The sequence below is a fragment of the Cavia porcellus genome, unplaced genomic scaffold (genome assembly GCF_034190915.1).
Source record: "Cavia porcellus strain 051 isolate PalLab524CR breed Dunkin Hartley unplaced genomic scaffold, mCavPor4.1 scaffold_18, whole genome shotgun sequence".
In the NCBI taxonomy this organism is placed as follows: domain Eukaryota; kingdom Metazoa; phylum Chordata; class Mammalia; order Rodentia; family Caviidae; genus Cavia; species Cavia porcellus.
In genome coordinates, this window is record NW_026947501.1 from 60,875,145 (window position 1) to 60,893,270 (window position 18,126).

Below are 18,126 nucleotides of genomic sequence, written 5' to 3' on the forward strand. Positions count from 1 at the left end.
AGTGATCACATTCCCTCTACCTTGAGAGGGGTACAGTTTGCTATGGTTTGACTGTATCCTCAAAGTTTCTGTGTTGGAAACCTAACCTCCAATGCCACAATGCTCAGAGGTGGGACCTCTGGCATGGGTGACTGATCTGTCTTCATAAGTGGGAGTTAGTGACAATGGAAGTGGGTTTCTGAAAAACAAAGGAGTCAGGTCCGCTACCCTCCCTCTCTCTTATCCTTTTCCCTCCTTCATAGGATAATACCATGAGCAGGCCTTAGGCAGATGCCAGTTCTACAAATATGCCAGCCCTACTAGGTACCAGAACTACAAGAAGCAAATCTTTACTCTTTATAAATGACCCATTGCCAAGTGTTCTGGTATGGTAATATAAAAAGGGCTAAGACACAGCTCTAGTCAGCACTTTTTGTCCTTTTAAAAATTGAAACAGGATAAAGAGAGACAGAAAAAGAGTGAGAGGGAGAGAGAGGAAAAAGAAGAGAGGAGAGGAGAAAGAGCTAGAGGTTAAAAGGCTGAGATGAACAACTTACGTATTTCAGATCACATTGTTTGACTCAAAATAGAGTATCTGCTGGAGGATGGTGATCCCGACTAAATCAACTGTTGAAAAGGAGATTCACTGCTTTGTTCTATAATTCCATCCATGTCCCCATATCCATAAGTGAATAAGAAAAACCTAGTGCTTTCATGGCCATGTGGTATGGAAGGAAATAATATTTAGATACTAATGTGATAAGAAATAAAGACAGTATAATGGGGCTGAGAGTGAAAACAAAAATAGGACTGCTACTTTTATATGATAGTCTGGTAAGGTAACATTAGATTAGAAACCTAAATGAAATGAGACTAAGGCCTAATGATACTGGAGAAATGGCATATCATACTTAAGAAACAGTAAAAACAAGATCCCAAGGGAGAAACAAATTTGAGTTCAGGAACAAAAAAGAAAGTTTGTGTGTCCATAGCCAAGAGACCAAGGCGGAAAGAAGTCTAAAATAAGTAATAGATTATTGAAGGTCCAGAAAATGTAAGAAATTATAGACACAGTTTAACTATTGTCTATCAAATAATCTTCAAGCGATAGGACACAGATTTTAAAATTACACCACTGATGTTTGATTAGTATTTTGGTGTATTCCATCTAGGTCATTTCTAGGAATTTAATCATGCTTTCCTTTGTTCATTACTGTCATCATACTATAAAAGACAGTCTTAAGTTTTGTCTTTGTCACTAAATATATCACACAAACTTTTCATGGGCTTTAGCACTCTCTGGACATATATATTTAATGTCTGTATAACGTACTGTCAGGCTACGGTTATCTATCTAGTAGCAGTGCATATATATTTTTCCCTTCTTTCTTTTCTCCTTTCCGTCATGTCATCCCAGTTGTTCTTTCCTTTCTCACTTTTCTTCCCCTTTCACTTTCTATTGTTCATTTTGGATCCTATTTACTCTAAGAAGTCACTGAAAGATGAAAAGCAAAGGAATCAAACTAACAGAGAGAACTACAACCACATATATTCAGAGGAAGAGGGTTGTGGGTGTCCTGGTAGTATTCAAGATCAAATACAGCCAGAACAAGGCTTTTAACTAAGTGGGGAAAAGGAGTAAGATGAAACTTACTACACCCCTCTTTGTGTTGAATAGTGAACAACAGATGCACTGCCTTGCCCTATGGAAATTCCTGTGGAAAGCTAATTCTCCAAGGTCCACATGTACATAAGTGCAACGTAACTTACACATATGTATTCTGTCTTTACCCATAGTCACTCAATTACATAACCAAAATTGTCATTTACTCCAAAACAAAGATGACTTTTCAAATACAAAGGTGAACAAATGGGAGACTCTAAACAAACTTGAAAAACAGAAGAGGAGAGGAATCACTTCTGCAATAGCAGAATAAGTACCTATCTGTCTGATTCCTAGAAGCTCCCACTCAGAGAGCAGGACTAAATTTGCTTCACTCAGAGTGCAGTCGACATGGAAGGCCTATTCCCTGCAGCACTGGCTGAAAAAAATCATTGACAATTATTTAACATCACAGCTGTCTGAGCTGGATTAACAGCTGAGACAAATGAGATGCAGGCTAAAAAGCATCTTTTGAAAATCTTAAAGCTGAGTAGTAATGATCCATGAGAGACTTTGACAAAGTGTCAATATATCCCTGGTAATCTAGACAATGAAGTGCATATGAAGAGCCGCACACATGCCCAGAACAGACCTGAGAAGGCCCTTATCTCTTATCTGTCAAGCGAAACTTGAGTCTCTGGACAAGCTGAAAGTGAAGGCTACTTCAGAACTGTCACTACTGGAATGTTGAAAGTGTGCCAAAATGCGCAAATAGAACCTTCAGGCAAAGCTGGTAGGTCCAACACATCTAATTCTTACCTGATGAACAACAAAAAAATTCTCCCCTTGGAGAAGTGAATCTGGTTTGAGAATTGCTACATAATTTAAAATACCCATTTTTCAATGAAAAACAGTGATATTAAATAGGAAAATATTTCTCCTAGGTGAGAAAGAAAGCAGTCAACACAAATTGTCTTTGAGCAAGCCCAGATATTAGACTTAACAAAGATTTTAAATCAGCTTGTGTTGAGAGCTCCCAAGACCTGTTTCAGGTTCAGTGACTCACTAGAAGAATTTATAGAACACAGAAAAGTTGTAATGGTCTTGACTACAGTTTATCATAGAGAAAAGACACAGATTAAAATCAACAAAAGGAGGAAAATACAAATGGCAGGGACTAAGAGCAGAAGTTTCTTCCTATAGTTTCCTAGTGTCGTTTAATAGTGTGTAATTTTTTAGCAGTGATGTGTGACAATGTGTATGCTAAGCATTGCAACACAGAGATGTTTACCTAGGCTTGGTGGTCACTTAAGTAGATATGAAGCAAATATGTGACCAATCCTAACTACTTCATCTTCAGTACAAAGTGGTCAAACTGGCACCAGATTGTGCTTGAGGTTCTAGCTAAGATAATTAGGCATGACAAATAATTAAAATGTATTCAGATTAGACAGAAAGGAATTTATCTCTACTCATAGAAGACATTCTCTCATTACAGAAAGTTTTAAGAAATACACACAGTTAGAACTAATAAGCCAATCAAGTTTGCAGCATATAAGAGGAACATACAAAATTCATTTGCACCCCTATATGTTACCAATGAATAATCTAAATGAAATTAAGAAAACAAATCCACTTTTAATAGCATCAAAAGACATAAAATACTTAGGAGTAAATTTAACAGTACAAATGATAACAACTATATCTTGGAAGCAGACTACACGTCCATCAGCAGATGAACACAAAAAGAAAATGTGGTATTTCCTCTCCATGGAATATAACTAGCCATAAAGAAAGATAAATTTGAGTCATTTGTAGGAAAATGGATGCACCTTGAGACTGCAATATTAAATGACATACACACTCAAGCGTAAATATTGTATGTTTCTCTACTTTGAGAAACTTAACCTATAAATTAAGAGCAAAATTAAAGCAAAAAGATAAAAACAGGGAGATAGGTCTTTCTCAAAAGGGAAAGGATCAAGAGATGGAGGGGTGAGGGAGGAGAGGGAAAGGGGAAAGGAATAAATTAACATATGTGTGTACATTACCAACTCTAACAAGGAATTTTAACATTATATACTGCAAACACATACTAATAAAGAGTTAGGTAATAGAAAATAGGAAATAACATAACAGAAAAGATCCCACCCAAGAAATGAGAAAATTAGCAACTTATCATGAATCAAGCTATACTAAATCTATTACCCACATCAAGTCAGAACAAAAAAACACAATAACCGACCTTCTGGGAGAACATCGTGGATAGATAAGAGCAGCCACAGAGGCTCTCTGAGATACCCCGCTTAGAATCCAGGAATGGTGTGGTGCAAGGAGTCCTAAACAAGGGGAGATATACCCTGCCGACCCAGGAACAAACTAAGCTGAGAGTAACCAACTGGAAATGCAATCCCGGTGCTATAACAGGAATAGATAAAATCTCAGCACAGAAGTTGGAACCCGTGCCACTGGAAACTGTGATTTGAATTTCCTGCTGCCACTGCTGCGTCCAAATCCACATGGCAGGGAGCGAGACACAAAAGCTCTGAGAATGGGAATCAGCAAACAGAGTTGAGAGCGGGACTAGCAGGGAGGCCTGCATCAACCTGCAGTGAGTGAGAGGAACGGGGACCCTTCTATAGAGTAGGAGGCTCCAGCAAAAGACATTCTGGGACCGGGTAGACTAGCCGGAACAGGACGCTGCAGTGATTTTAGTCTCATATTCCCCTCTCAAGTGGGATTGGTGGGGAGTGCTTGGCCTGGGTGACGCTGCTGACTAAGACCCAGTAAGCTAGCTCAAACCAGGTCCCAGTACCTGGCGGTGCACCCTAGCGGTGAAGCCTTCAATAGGTTGACTGACCTGAAGGAGCAGGCCCAGCAAAGGCTGCCCAGGTCTGTGTCTCCCTAGTGTACTACAGTGGGTGGGAACATCTAGCCGGCAGATTCAAACAAACTGTAACTGACAAAGAAAAAAACTGGGCCTCCTATATACACTTGTATGGAAGGAACAAAAAGTATGGCAAGAGGAGCAACAAGAAAGGGTCCTCAGTCTCCAATCCTGAGAACACTGATCCAGGAAAGGTAAATGCAAAGGAGGACAGAAAACATGCAATATCAGACACGGCACCAATAGACATAAAGCGACATCTCCAGAGCCTCATAGATGAGTTCAAAAGTGAAGTATTTAACAAAATAAAGCAAGATATAAGTAGAATAGTTAGAGAAATGCTAAGCACAACCCAAGAAAAAACAGATGGTGGAATGGAAGCACAGAAAAAAAGGGGAGAATTGTTTAATGGATAAAATAGAGAAAATATAGAATACATGAATTAGGTTCAAAGATATTACCAGGAAACTAAAAACTATTGAAAGCTGGCATAACAGCTTGAAAGAAACTAAGGATAGATTATCTGAACTGGAGGGCAGATTTGTAATGTGGGAGCATGAAATGAAAAACTTCTTAAAAATAACAAGAAAACAAACAGCAATAATACAAACGCTAGAAGATGATAAGAGGATCTATAACTTAAGAATTAAGAACATAAAAGAAGAAGTAGGGACACAAACAAATGGACTACAAAAGCTATTCACAGAAATAATCCAGGAGAATTTCTCTAATTTAGCAAAAGGTAAAAATACTCAGATGTATGAGGCATACAGGACCCCAGCCACCTACAACTCAAACAGAGCTACACCCAGGCATATAATAATCAAAATTCCAGAAATCCAATATAAGAACAGAATATTAAAAGCCATCAGAGACAAGAAACAGATCACTTACAAGGGAACACCCATCAGAATTACAGCAGACTTCTCAGCACAAACCATCAAATCACGAAGAGTGGGGGGGGGGATAATTCAAGCTTTGAAAGATAATAACCTCCAGCCAAGATTGATATATCCTGCACAACTGTCCCTAGAAATTGATGGAAAAACAAGGTGCTTCCAGGATAAGGAGGAACTAGGGGAATTTGCAACCACCAATTCAACTTTACAGAGAATACTGCAGAATATTCTAAAAAAGGAAAATACCAAGATTCCAGAAACAGTGGCAGAGAGGTCACAGAAGCATTGCAACACACGAATGGAGCAGAAAGCAAAATGAAGAAGACAAACTGACAACTAACAACAGAAAAAGAGCTCAACTGAAATGAGGCAGAGAAGGTTGGATGGTAGGAACAGCTATTTTGGAGAAAACAAGACATCATAATAGCTAGTGCTGATTTAATATCATCTTGTTTTGAAGTCCCATCAAGCTTTTATTCTTCAGTCCCCATCGGTCTTAACAGGTTGTATCTTATTAGATTTTATTATGTGATAATATAAACAAAAACTTTTATGAACAAGGTGAGTATACAGAAACCATTGTTCATTTTCTGATAGTCGGTTCTAAATACCCTGCAATACTGTCATTCTCTTGAATGGTTTTACATTGTCTTGATATGTTTGGTGCTACAGTATACGAAGTTATACTCAAAGATTTCAAGGAAAGAGACATTACGGCAACTACTTTTATGTCAAGATATCTTGTGGTGAAACACTATTTTGCTTAAATGGTTATGTTTTGACCTGCACTATTTTGTTGTTATGCCCTCTTTTATCTCAATCTCCTTTTTTAAATTATTTACTTTTTTCTTTTTATCTTTTTAATCAAGGGAAAAATAAATAAAAAATAGCAGGATATATTATAATAACCTACTTTGATTTCCTATTAACTTGATTTGAAACCCTGTATTGCTCTCACCATCTTGTTTTGACCGATTTTCCCTTATTCTGCTTTGCTTGATAGTACCAAGTTCGAAAGAATAGGCAACAACTGTGAAGACAATAAGATTCATTATAACGCCCATTTTGGTTGACTATTATCTTCTTTTAAAGTCCTGTAATGTTTCCAATGTTTTGGCTTTATTCTTTACTGTTTTGTTTAATTTTATTATAACTGATGATATAGGCAATTCTTTTTAAGATAGCAAGAGGCAGTATGGTAACCATTGTTGATCACCTTGTATTTTGTTTTTACATTATGTATTATGTCCATCCTTTCGATTTGACTGACTCTGTTCTGTTATGTCACATTTGGTTTTACTCTCTTCAAAAAAAAGTAATAAGAACTGTGGGAGTAATAAAACCCAAAATGTGTAATTTTCATTGTACAAAAGAAAGGAAAAGGAAGTGCTCTAAAGGATATAACTGCATGTATATTTAAGTCATGGTTTATGTCTGTGTCCCCCAGGCCTCATGAGTTTGAATTGTGCATCTGCTATTCATTCATTGTCTAGTGCTTGGACTGATGGTGTACTCAGTGCTCCACCCACAAAGGGGTGGAGCCAGGATGTGATGTAATGGCAGGAAGAAGGTGTGTGTTGCTCTTTGCTGGTTCGAGCTTGCTGTTTGCAGCCACCATGAACTGCTGCCCAGCCATGCCCACCTGCCTTGGAGCTAACTGACTGTGGACTGAAATCTCCAAAAAACTGTAAGAAATAAACCTTTCCTTGTCCAACTTTGGGCATCAGGTATTTTGTCTCAGCGACGAGCATAAAGTAACTAAGACAATAGATAACCATATTACTGAATTTTGTTGGATCACTGAACAGAACTGTTTGCAGTCTCACTGTTTGAAAGTCCACTTTATATGCTTTAATTTTGTAACTTGAACAACTATTTCTAAGATAATAATATGTAATCTAGTAACTAGTGATTTCCTACTGTTTATTTTTTCTGAAATTATGTATAACTTGTACCCTTTTTCTATTTTTTTTCTTTTTCTCCTTAAATAAAATCTAAAAACAAACCAAAAAAACCACAATAACCACCAAGAAAAGAACATAATACACTGATCTGCACACACCATCTCTGACAGGTAAGAACATGTCATTAAAATTTTTCCTGTATCATCAAAGATGGAGAAATTCTGTTTTCCTCTACTGTCTGTTTGCTTGGATAAGATATCTTGTTTATGCTTTAAGGCAAACCTTTCAACAATTTAATATAAAAATCAGGATTCTATATTTTAATAAATATTATCATCAGAAAAATAAATTTCTCATGACTAAAATGTACATGTTCTATTTATGGAATATTACAAATGTCTTAGTAACATAAAATAGAGTAGTTCAATGTAATGGGATTCACTTAAAAGTAAAGGACATGCCCTTGACATGTGGTACAAACCTGTAATCTCAACATTTCAGGAAGTTAAGACCAGAGTATTAAAAATTAGAGCCTAGCCTGGATGACTTAGTGCTTAGCAAGACCCTGGCTCAAAAAAAGAGTTTAAAAAAGAATGTAGCTCAGTGTAAAGATCTTAGGTCCAATTCCCAATGTTACAAAAAAAAAAAAAAACCTCATAAGGGATACTATTTCCATTATCCAACACATATTCATTGAGCACCTACTATATGCTAGGAAATATTATGGTTACTAGTGGCACAAAGGTGCATAAGACACAGTAAATTCTCATTATTCATGTATCCCACATCGGCAAATTTTCCACTTGCTAAAATTAATTCACAGCCCCAAACCAATTCTCACCAAGTATTACTGTAGTTATTTTCAGGCACACACATATCAGTGAAAATTTTGTCACACGTTCCGGCTGAGGTCAAACAAGGTGGTACTCTGCCGTCTTATTTCAGCTCTCATTCTATAAACAAGTGTCTTTTTTAGTCTGTTTAGTGCCATACTATTCTCACTTCTGTGCTTTTTCTTTTCTTTTTTTGGATGATTTTGCTGTTTTCAGTGGTCTACAAACAGCACTGAAATACTGCTGAGTGTTGCTGAGAGCAAAAATGCTGTGATCTGACTTATAGGAAAGATACATGCCTGAGGTAAGCTTCATTAAAGAATAACTCCTAGTGCTACTGACCATCAGTCCAATATTAATAAATCAACAATATATATTACACAATACGCATTGTATTTCTCCTCTGTTGCATCATTGCAAGCCACAGCTTTATCTGAGCTTTCTTTCAGGCCAAATTCACAATGTTTTGAATCATTCTGCTGAGCTCTTTCACTTTTGATTCTCAACATAAATACGATTGAAAGCTCTGAATAGACACACCACTACCTCAACATTATACTGTGCTAAACTTTCTTCTGCCAGATTAATTAGTCTGCAGCCCTAATCTTAGTCTCAGGCAAAGTCTCTGGACACAAGCAAAATACAGACAAACTTTCTACCAAGGTAAAAGACAGAATCATCTGGAGTCCAAAAGCCAATGCAGTCATTCCCAACAGAAACCTCCTGAGCCTGGTGTTCACTGACAGGACTTCTATCAGTCTCTGATCTTCTAAACTCTGAACAGACTCTCCCGTCAAGCACTGTGTAAGACATTCCACCTCAGCTTTTTCAGCCAGTATTTCCAAAGCTTTCCAAATTCTTTCCACACCCCATTCTCAAAGGCTCCTGAACCAAATATAGTCATAGTAATAACCCAACTTCTGGTACCAAATTCTGTTTCAGTTACTTTTCTTTCATTACTGAGACAAAACACCTGACACCCAAAATTAAAGTGGAAATGTTTATTTATCTCACAGTTTGTAAATATTTCAGAGCATAATCAGCTGTCTCCGAGCCAAGGTGGTATGGAAGGCAGGCATTGCAGAGGAAAACAATTCATGTGCACAGAAGGCAACAAAGCAAGAAGGAGACCTTAGCAGTTTCTTTCTGCCCCTTTTATACTCTATCTATGCTTCTGGGATTAGGGCAATGCCAAACCCATCAGTGAAATGACTTATTATAACACAAGCTTAATCCTAGAATCAGACACTCTAGATTCAGTCTCCTCTGAAAAACTCCACCTATGGTTGCATGAGGTTTTAGGAGAGCATCAAACCATGTGCTATTATGTTTAATTTTTTCTCTATATTTGGAAGGTTTTCTGCTAGTATTTCTGTAAACAGTTTTATGTCATTTTTGCTATCCTCTGATATTTTACTAATCCAAATTAATCTTAGATTAGTCTCCTTTGCATCATGAAGCTGCTGGATTCAATTTTCATGCTCCCTTGTGGTTTTCAAGGTATCTCTGAATAATTATCCTCTGACAGAAGCCCTATCTTATAGTTCTGAAATTCTTTCTTCACATCAGTAGCCTGTTTTCTATAATTTCAATACAATTTTTAACCTTCTGGATTTCTTCATGGAATCTTTTTCATAGACTCTAATTCTTTGCTAAACTGCTTGTTCATGTTTTGTATATTTTTGTTTAGCACATTTACTTTATCAATCTCTTCTTTAAACTCACTAAATATTTTATTATATCCATTATCTGTTTAATTATGTAATCATTGAGTTCACAAGACCCTGATTATTTAACTCCTCTATTATTATTTTGAAAAATTGAGCTTTGTGGCTTTTGATCTCATCCCATTGTATGTTGCATAGGATCACCTCGGGAGAGTTGGGGGCTTTGGGAGGCATTTTTTTTGCCATGTCTTCTCATGTTTCTATTATTTGTTGTTGTTTTGTTTTGTGCTGAGGTTTTCAGGTCCTTATAGCAGAACTCTGTTGATAGTATCAAGATCTCTTTACTGAGTGTCTCGCTTCTCAGTATTGCACTGGGGACATAGATATGTTTGGGTTTGTAATGGTTGATACATTGCATCAACTTGAGAAGTTTAGAACCTTAGCTAAGTAACTCAGCAACTCTAAATCCTAGGGTGTACAAGACGTGTCCTAGGGCAGCTATTTATGCTGTAGGATGTCCTAATGGTTGATTCATTGTGTCAGCTTGAGAAGTTTAGAAGTTTAACTAAATAACTCAGCCCTGGCCCGCGCTGTGTAAACATCCTGATCCTGTGCAAGCAGAGAGCACAGATACGGTGAGAGTATAGAGGACCCCGCCTAGGGCAGGTAGCTTGCTTAAAATACAAGGGAGAAAAAGAAGCTTCCTCTCTGCCTTCTTGCTCTTGTTGTTTTACTGTTTTCTGCCATCTTGAACTGTTGCCCCTCTCCGTGCCACTTTGCCAGCTGATTATGGACTAAAACCTACACAAATTGCTAGCTAAATAAACCTTCCCCTCTTTAATTTGGGGTATTCAGTATTTTGTCTCAGCAATAAGAGAAACATAACTAACACAACAGTTCTAAGTAACTAAGACTTAGTTAAAAGTATCAAAATCTTTGCCTCTGTTCCAAAATCTAACCATCTCCATTAATCTGTGAAGGGAATATTTGGCCCACCATGCAGTTCTTCAGAAGTATTTTGTAGAATTTTTCGGGACACAAAAATAGGATATTGGCATACAGAGAAATTCTATTAATAGCAGCAATTGTGCCACCCTGGCAATAGCAAATATATCAGCAACATTAAAAATATTAAATACAATGGATAATGACATACTGAAGAACCAATAATGTACCACCCTAAACCATAGAAAACAGACGTATAATCCTAGCATAAACATTAAGACATCACAAATTTACATAGCAAGTATATACTAAATATACAGTATGTATCTATTAAATATGAAAACTATACCCCATAGATAACAGAAAAGCATTAAAAATAATAGAACTAGCTAGATACCTAAAGATTAATAAAGCTTAATGGTTACACTAGGTAAAGATAGAGGGAGTGGTGAATGGGAGAATGAAAGAAGAAAATTCAAAAAATTAAGCAATGGAAGACGAGAAGGAAGAGAAAAATAAGATAAAGAACCCCATTAAAGAGTAGAAGAAAATTAAGAGATTAGATAAAAGTAACAGAAATGGACAAGAAGAAGAAATCAAAATTAGAGAAATACTAAAAATTAAAAAAGAAGAAAGAAAAAGGGAAAATGAAATTCTCCAATGTGCACCCTCCAACCAGTGAAGAACACAAAAGATGGGGGAGAGAAAGTGAGTCCAAAATTTTGTTTTAATACTCTGTATTTTTGAATATTTTATATCCAGCATTCACAGTTATGGAATCTAGCAAGTCACTGTTTTCTCTGCCTAGCTTTATGGCCTGTGGGTTTGTGGGTACCCCCTGATCCAGAGGCTCCCTCCATATGTTCATTCCAGGTTGTTGCAATCAACTAAGCCAAGACATGCCCTTCTCAGAGTGGTACATGGAAAAAACAATCAGACTTCTGATCTGTGGTGGATATTTACAGCCCTCTGGACTCAGTGCCAGTACTTTGAGACTGTTGCTGCTGACAGCCACAAATTAGCCCTGGTTTCACACCACAGAGGGTGGAGCACTTGTCCCTCCTGGCCTGAGTTTAAACTTCCCAAGGGATCTATGTCTAGCCTATACCCTCTCTGCAACTGTCTCCCATGGCTGTCTCTCCACCCATCACGGTGGGAGGGTTCTACTGGGAACCATGAAGTTGTTTTCTAGCTGTTCTGAGTCTCAGTCTTAAATAATCAACTCCTTTCTAAAATGGGACCTGATTAAACATTCTGGTAATGTGATTCCTTCTCTAACTGTAGCCTGCAGTATAGAAGGAGTCACTTTTGGTGTAAAACCCCAAGTTGTTTTTGCCCTTTACAGCAGTCATGGGCTCATCTTGGGAGTAGCACTAGCCTAGTCCACTGTCTTTCCCTTTAGCTCCAGAGTCTGGAGGCTCACTTTGCTTCTGTTCGGACTCATTTGCCTCCACAGGTGTGAGAGGTTCCAGACTCTTTTGCTCTTTTCTTTGCATGGTGCTCTCTCTCTCCAATATTTCTGTAGTTTATAATTTTCCTATTAGTCTTTTTTTCTCAGTTCATGGAGATATACTTCATTTTTCCTCTTGGCCAAGTTTTTATTTTCCAGGTGTCTAGACTCTGTATCTTGCAGAAGCTAAATTTTGTTGCTAGTAGTCTACCATTTTAGTTCTCTCAGAAATCGGCATTTAAATCTGTAAAATAATAAACATTTCATCTTCTTTAAATAAATGTTCTACTTTTATGCATTTCCATATAAAAAACTTCATTCTCTATTCTTGTTTTGACGTGAATCGAGCTATGTTGTCCAGATTAGTCTTGAACCATTTACCTCAGCCTCCTAAGTATCCTGGATTATAGGTATATGTTACCATGCCTGGTTCATTTTCATGTTTTTAAAATAAATTAACCAGTAAGAAGTAACAATGCACAAACAAAACTAATGTAAAAGAGCACTAAGCAGAAATAGTAAGCTCAGTATAAACGGGAAAAATATTAAACATATACTAAAAATTTAAATTTATATTAATTACTATAAAATATCTTTTTGAATTAAATTTGTTCATATTTTATTCTTGTTTTTGTTCCTGTTTTTGTTTTGAGACAGTGTATCACTATGTAATTTAATTCATTTGAACTTACTTGGCCTCAGATTCATGGCAATTCTCAGGCTGCAGCCTCCCAAGAGCTGGGCTTACAAAAATTTGCTTAATTTTCATAAGAAACAGAACACATTTATTTTTTAAACAAAAACAACCTTTTGTTTTAATTCTCATTTGCATATTTGGAAAAATCTGCCTCTATCAACCTCTTAGCTTAATACCAAGACATTTGAAACCTCAGACCTAAGGGTTAAAGAAATGTCACATATTAAAGGACATTACTTATTCCTGCTGTCTTCAAACAGGAAAGCAACTAAGCCTGCAAACCATTTTGCTAAGATAGAGTCAAAGTTCAAGTATAAGAGAATAGAAAGAAATACTAAAATATTTCAATTTTTCTAAAACGTTTTGAACCCATCTCTTGTTTGCCTCTGTTGTACAAGTAGGAAGAAAATGATTCCCAGTTTGAAGGGGCAGTGTGTCCGACACCTTCCATCGTAATTCTTAATAGCACTTCCTTTCATTGTGGAAAGTATCCCCGTGATGAGGGACTTGTGGGGAGGGGCATTAGGAAGGGGGTTAATAGGATTCTCTTTCCTATGTCATGTTTCTCTAGTGAGGTCATCTTCTCCACATTTTGCCATTGTTTTCTTTTGACTCCAGATAAAACAAATAAAAAAATCATTTTTAATTCAGAAACTGCTTCTTTTTATTAAGGAGTTAAATAGAAATATTTTACCTTTTCATTCGTGCAACAGTAGCAGAACCAGTCTTTAATTCATTTTGACATAAAATTGAAAGTAGTTTTTGTTGTGTTCTATCTAGGCCACTTAAGTATTTTACTATTTTATAAGACTTCCTAACAATTGTAAAAATAAAGGTAAAAATGGGACTTTTGAATCCTGTGTCATCAACAGTTTGAACAAAGGGAAAATTTGGTCATTTGTCAGTATGAGAATTCTAGGCTTCTGAGTGAAGACTAAAAATAACACTTCAGACTACAAAGAAACCACAGGCTTCCAAAATAGAGACCAGTAGGAAGTTTTTTAAAGAATTCTCTGTAGTGTTGTTTTTCATTGATTGACTTGCGTTTTATTTGAAACAGTTGATGGCTTTTCTTGCAGGAGAAGAGGCAGCAAGAATCATTTTCCATGTTAAAATAATAATAACAGTTATAAAATGGCTGAAGAAAATATGTAACAAAAAACCTATCCATTCATTACACTCAGACGAGATTATATTGTATTTGTCACTAAAGCATCTTAACTTCAAGGAAAAATAATAGTGAGAATACATGTGTAAGAATGTGTCTTTCTAGTCTACTTCCCATGTGAAATGATTTGGATCCACTAATTACTTGGAATAAATTTGTAGCCTTTTAAAGACTTTTAAGCCCACAAACTGAAAAAATACATTCTATATGAAAGAACAGAAGAATTAGAACCATCAAATACTGGGTATTTGTTTATAATTTTGTTCCATTGCTAAGTTTGGACCAATGACCTTGAGGCTTGGTTGTCTCATCTGTCAAACAAGTTCTACACATTATCACATTTAGGTGTTATGAGAAACAACAGAGAAAATAGATGTGAAAGCAGGCTGAAGCTTAGAAAACGCAATACAGATTATTCAAATTGTTTAGTGTTAGAAACAGCATCAACTATTTAATGCCTACTTTTAAATAAGGAGAAACTTGATATAAATACCTTCAGAGTGAAGATGTGAATAATTTTTATGTGTTTAGCAAAAAATAATTTTGCTATGATATCTGACTCACTGTGATACAGTCTTCAAACACTGATTTACTCTTATACAGCCTTCATTACTTCAAATGATTAAAGTTACATACTGAATATATATCATGTTAAACAGCTCTTCATATCACTCTTTGCCCTTATTTTCTGAATTATATCCTGGAAAAAAGAACACATCTTATCTTTCATTGAAATCATAAATTCTTTCAGAACAAAGTTCCAGTTGGTTCTATCTTTGCAACCTTCATGGAGCCTGTACACACAGCTGACATAAAATTATAAGCCCCAGGTATTCAACAGAGAGGAAAACAGTTTCCTTTTCGACCCATGTCTAACGGCAAAGCCGTGTCCTTTCCTGATGCTACCCCAGCACCATAAACTAGTGCTCATTTCATACAACAGTGTTGAGCATCCCACAGGCTCAGGTCCCACGCTTCTGTGCAAGATGTAAGTTAATGGATCCACACAGGACGTTTCTAGGGTGGAAACTATTGTAGCTTTCTAGCTTTTGTTCCTGTGTTCTGCTTCTATCTCATTTCCCCCAGAATTTTAAACCTCTGCTTCTTTTTTCTTAAGGAGAAAAAAAAATAGAAAATAAAAATAAGAGGTAAACAAACAACAACTACAAGAACAACAACCACAAAAAAACCCAAAACAATGATATAGGCTTTCAAAACAAGAGGATAGGAATTGAACAATGGTGGTAATATTTCATATTATCTTCAAAAGAGTTGCTTAGATTACCAGATACAGACATGCAAAATTGATCCAAACATATGAGTATTAACTGTTCGTTTCCAAGAACTAATAGAATTAGTAGTATAATCATCTTAGTTATTTATGTACATATAAACAAATGTATATCTTTTTTCCTTTTCCCATCCTTCTTTTCTCCTTTCCCCATCCCAGTTATTTTTCTCCTTTGAACAGTTTGTTACCCTTTCACATCTATTGTAGATTTATCTTACTCATTCAGTTTCTTACCCTAGGGAGACAACACGGTATTTACACATGTGAGTCTGATTTATTTTACTGAGTATGGTCTCATCTCATCCATTTACCTATAAAAGCCTGGATGCAATCCTTCTTAATAGCTGAGTAGTACTCCATTGTATAAAAATAATGTATCTTTTTTTATCCATTCCTTGCTTGATGGACATTTGGGTTCTTTCCAAGATTTGGCTATTACAAATTGTGTTGCTATAAATATGGTATGATATTTTCAATTCTTCTGGGAAAATGCCCAGAAGCAGATACCTAGGTCAAATAGGACCTCTAACCCTAGCTTTTTGAGAAAACTCCACACTAACTTCCATTGTGGCTACACCAGCCTACACTCCCACCAACAATGGTGAAGAGTTCTTTTCTCCCCAAAGCCCCTCCAGCATTTGTTATTGGTGATTTTTTTGCTATTATTTTATTTTAAAGAGAGTAAAACTAAGCAAAATAAAATAGAATAAAGCCAATCAAAACAAACCAGTGTGACACAGGATTTAAAAACAATAGTACTTATCAAAGTGACTCTTACTGTACTCAAAACAACTGTAGATACCCTCAGAAATAGTGAAAACTGAACAGAACAGAACAGAACCAAGAAAAACAAAACAATGAATGCAATAAAGGACTTCAAAAGAAGACAATGGTAAATCCAAAATGGCCACCATAATAGATCTTGCTATCTTTGAAATAGTTGCACTTGCCATTGTATATAACAAAATCAAACAAAACAGAACAAAACCCAACCCAACAAAACAATGAAAATGATACAGGACTTCAAAACAAGATAATAGGGAATCAACAATGGCTACCACCTTCAGAAGGAGATCCCCCATAGATGCCACACTGCATACTGCTGTCCTCTGAACAGATGATCAGACTACTGGCTCTAGATCTGCAAAGTCAGTGAAACACTAAACAACACAAGCATTAAATTGCATCTCACCTCAACAGCTGTCATCTCAGCCTGTGTTTCTCCAGATCAGCCGGTTGCTTGAAGGGTAGGGGGTCCAGCTGTTCTTGTTTCCCAGCTCATGTGCTGGAAGGGGGTGGGCCCTGGCAGCAGCCCACGCATGGTGCTGGTTGACAGGGAGGGCTTGCTTCTTGGTGAGTTCTTGTTCTCTTCTGTTATTTCTTGATCTTGGTCATTCTTTCTAGAGTGAGATGGAATCTCAGCAGTATTTTAATTTGCATTTCTCTTGTTTCTTTTATTACTTGCTTCTCCTCTACAAAGGAAAGATACCTAGAGCACAAAGTAGTCTCCTAATGACATCAACCCTATATGCAGATGAAAAAGAAGAGACTATGCCAACAGAATTTCTCTAGTTATAATTCAAACTGTGTTACTTGTATTTCAAAAACATCTAAACATAAGTGTTATCATTAGCATCTCCTCTGACATTAAACTATTGAAAACCTCACTACTTCAAGATCTTCTCTCTTTACCCTGTCTGTACACTCCAAGAGCTGACCTCATCACGACAGAGTACACTTAGGAAACTTTCATGTGTACAGTTATCAGCTGGGCCAACCTCATTGCTTGCTTATCCCATCCTTATTACTTAACATCTGCACTTTTTAAGGAAAACACTGAAATAAACATAATATCTAGGGAGTCATTCCATCAGTGTAGTCTTATATTTATCCAAAGTACAGTATGTTCCTTAGAAAAGTAATCCTTGGGGATGCGCCACAGAAAGAAAGAAAGAAACAAAGAAAGAAAGAAAGAAAGAAAGAAAGAAAGAAAGAAAGAAAGAAAGAAAGAAAGAGAAAGAAAGAAAGAGAAAAGGAGAAAGGTAGGAAGAAAAAAGGAAGGAGAGAGGAGGAAGGAGGAAACAAGGAGGAAATAAAAAGGAAGGAAACAAGGACAGAAGAAGGAAGGGAAGGAGTGAGATAGGAAGGAAAACCAGGAGAGAAAATGAGGAAAACTATTGTGGTCAAAAAACATGCAGTAATTAGTCATAACATACATATGATTATCAAAGCATCATGTATAATTTACATTTATATCATTTTTATCTGTCAAATTTACTTCAATAAAGCTGAAAAAATAAAATAAAATTGGCAACATTTTGCTAAAAAACAAAACCAAAAAATGAGAAACTCGGCATATTTTACAACTCACTTACAGATTTACAAGAGATTTTCAACAGTTCTTCCTTTACTGAGGAAGAAAAATGTTTCTCCTAGCTCTAAAGCCTACCAGGAAAAATGTGTCTCTTAACCCCAAAAACCATCTACAGTGGTAGATGCTGTTTACCCAAGGATGTTGTTTACCAAATATTTGTTGATCAAAAATGCAAAGCATATTTAATAATAAATACTGAGACTATACATTTTTTGTTTATTTTGTTTCACCTAGATACTGAAATGGGTTTGAACACAGAACAATTTTCTAAGGAAGACGTAGATTAGCCCAAAGAATAGTGTTAGTGTTTTATGGATCAAGTTCTGGGAAATGTTGATAGACACAACAAATTAAGCCAAAAAAAAAAAAATCCCACCTTGCTCCACATTACAAAATATTTTGTCTGAGGAATTTAGAATCTAGACTAGG

At 36.3% G+C, this 18,126-nt stretch overlaps 1 long non-coding RNA gene across 5 annotated transcripts in view; it reads right to left on the bottom strand.

The window, feature by feature from the left end:
- Positions 1-17,881, bottom strand: part of LOC134471389 (uncharacterized) — a 108,983-nt gene extending 91,102 nt beyond the window's left edge. For 3 of the 5 annotated variants that reach the window (XR_010040842.1, XR_010040844.1, XR_010040839.1), the window contains exon 1: positions 3,828-4,246. This is a non-coding gene — a long non-coding RNA (uncharacterized LOC134471389). Of the gene's footprint in view, positions 1-3,827; positions 4,253-16,515 lie in introns of those variants that run through there. The other 2 variants (XR_010040843.1, XR_010040840.1) reach the window with 2 other exon arrangements.
- Between the last annotated feature and the right edge of the window lie 245 nt (positions 17,882-18,126).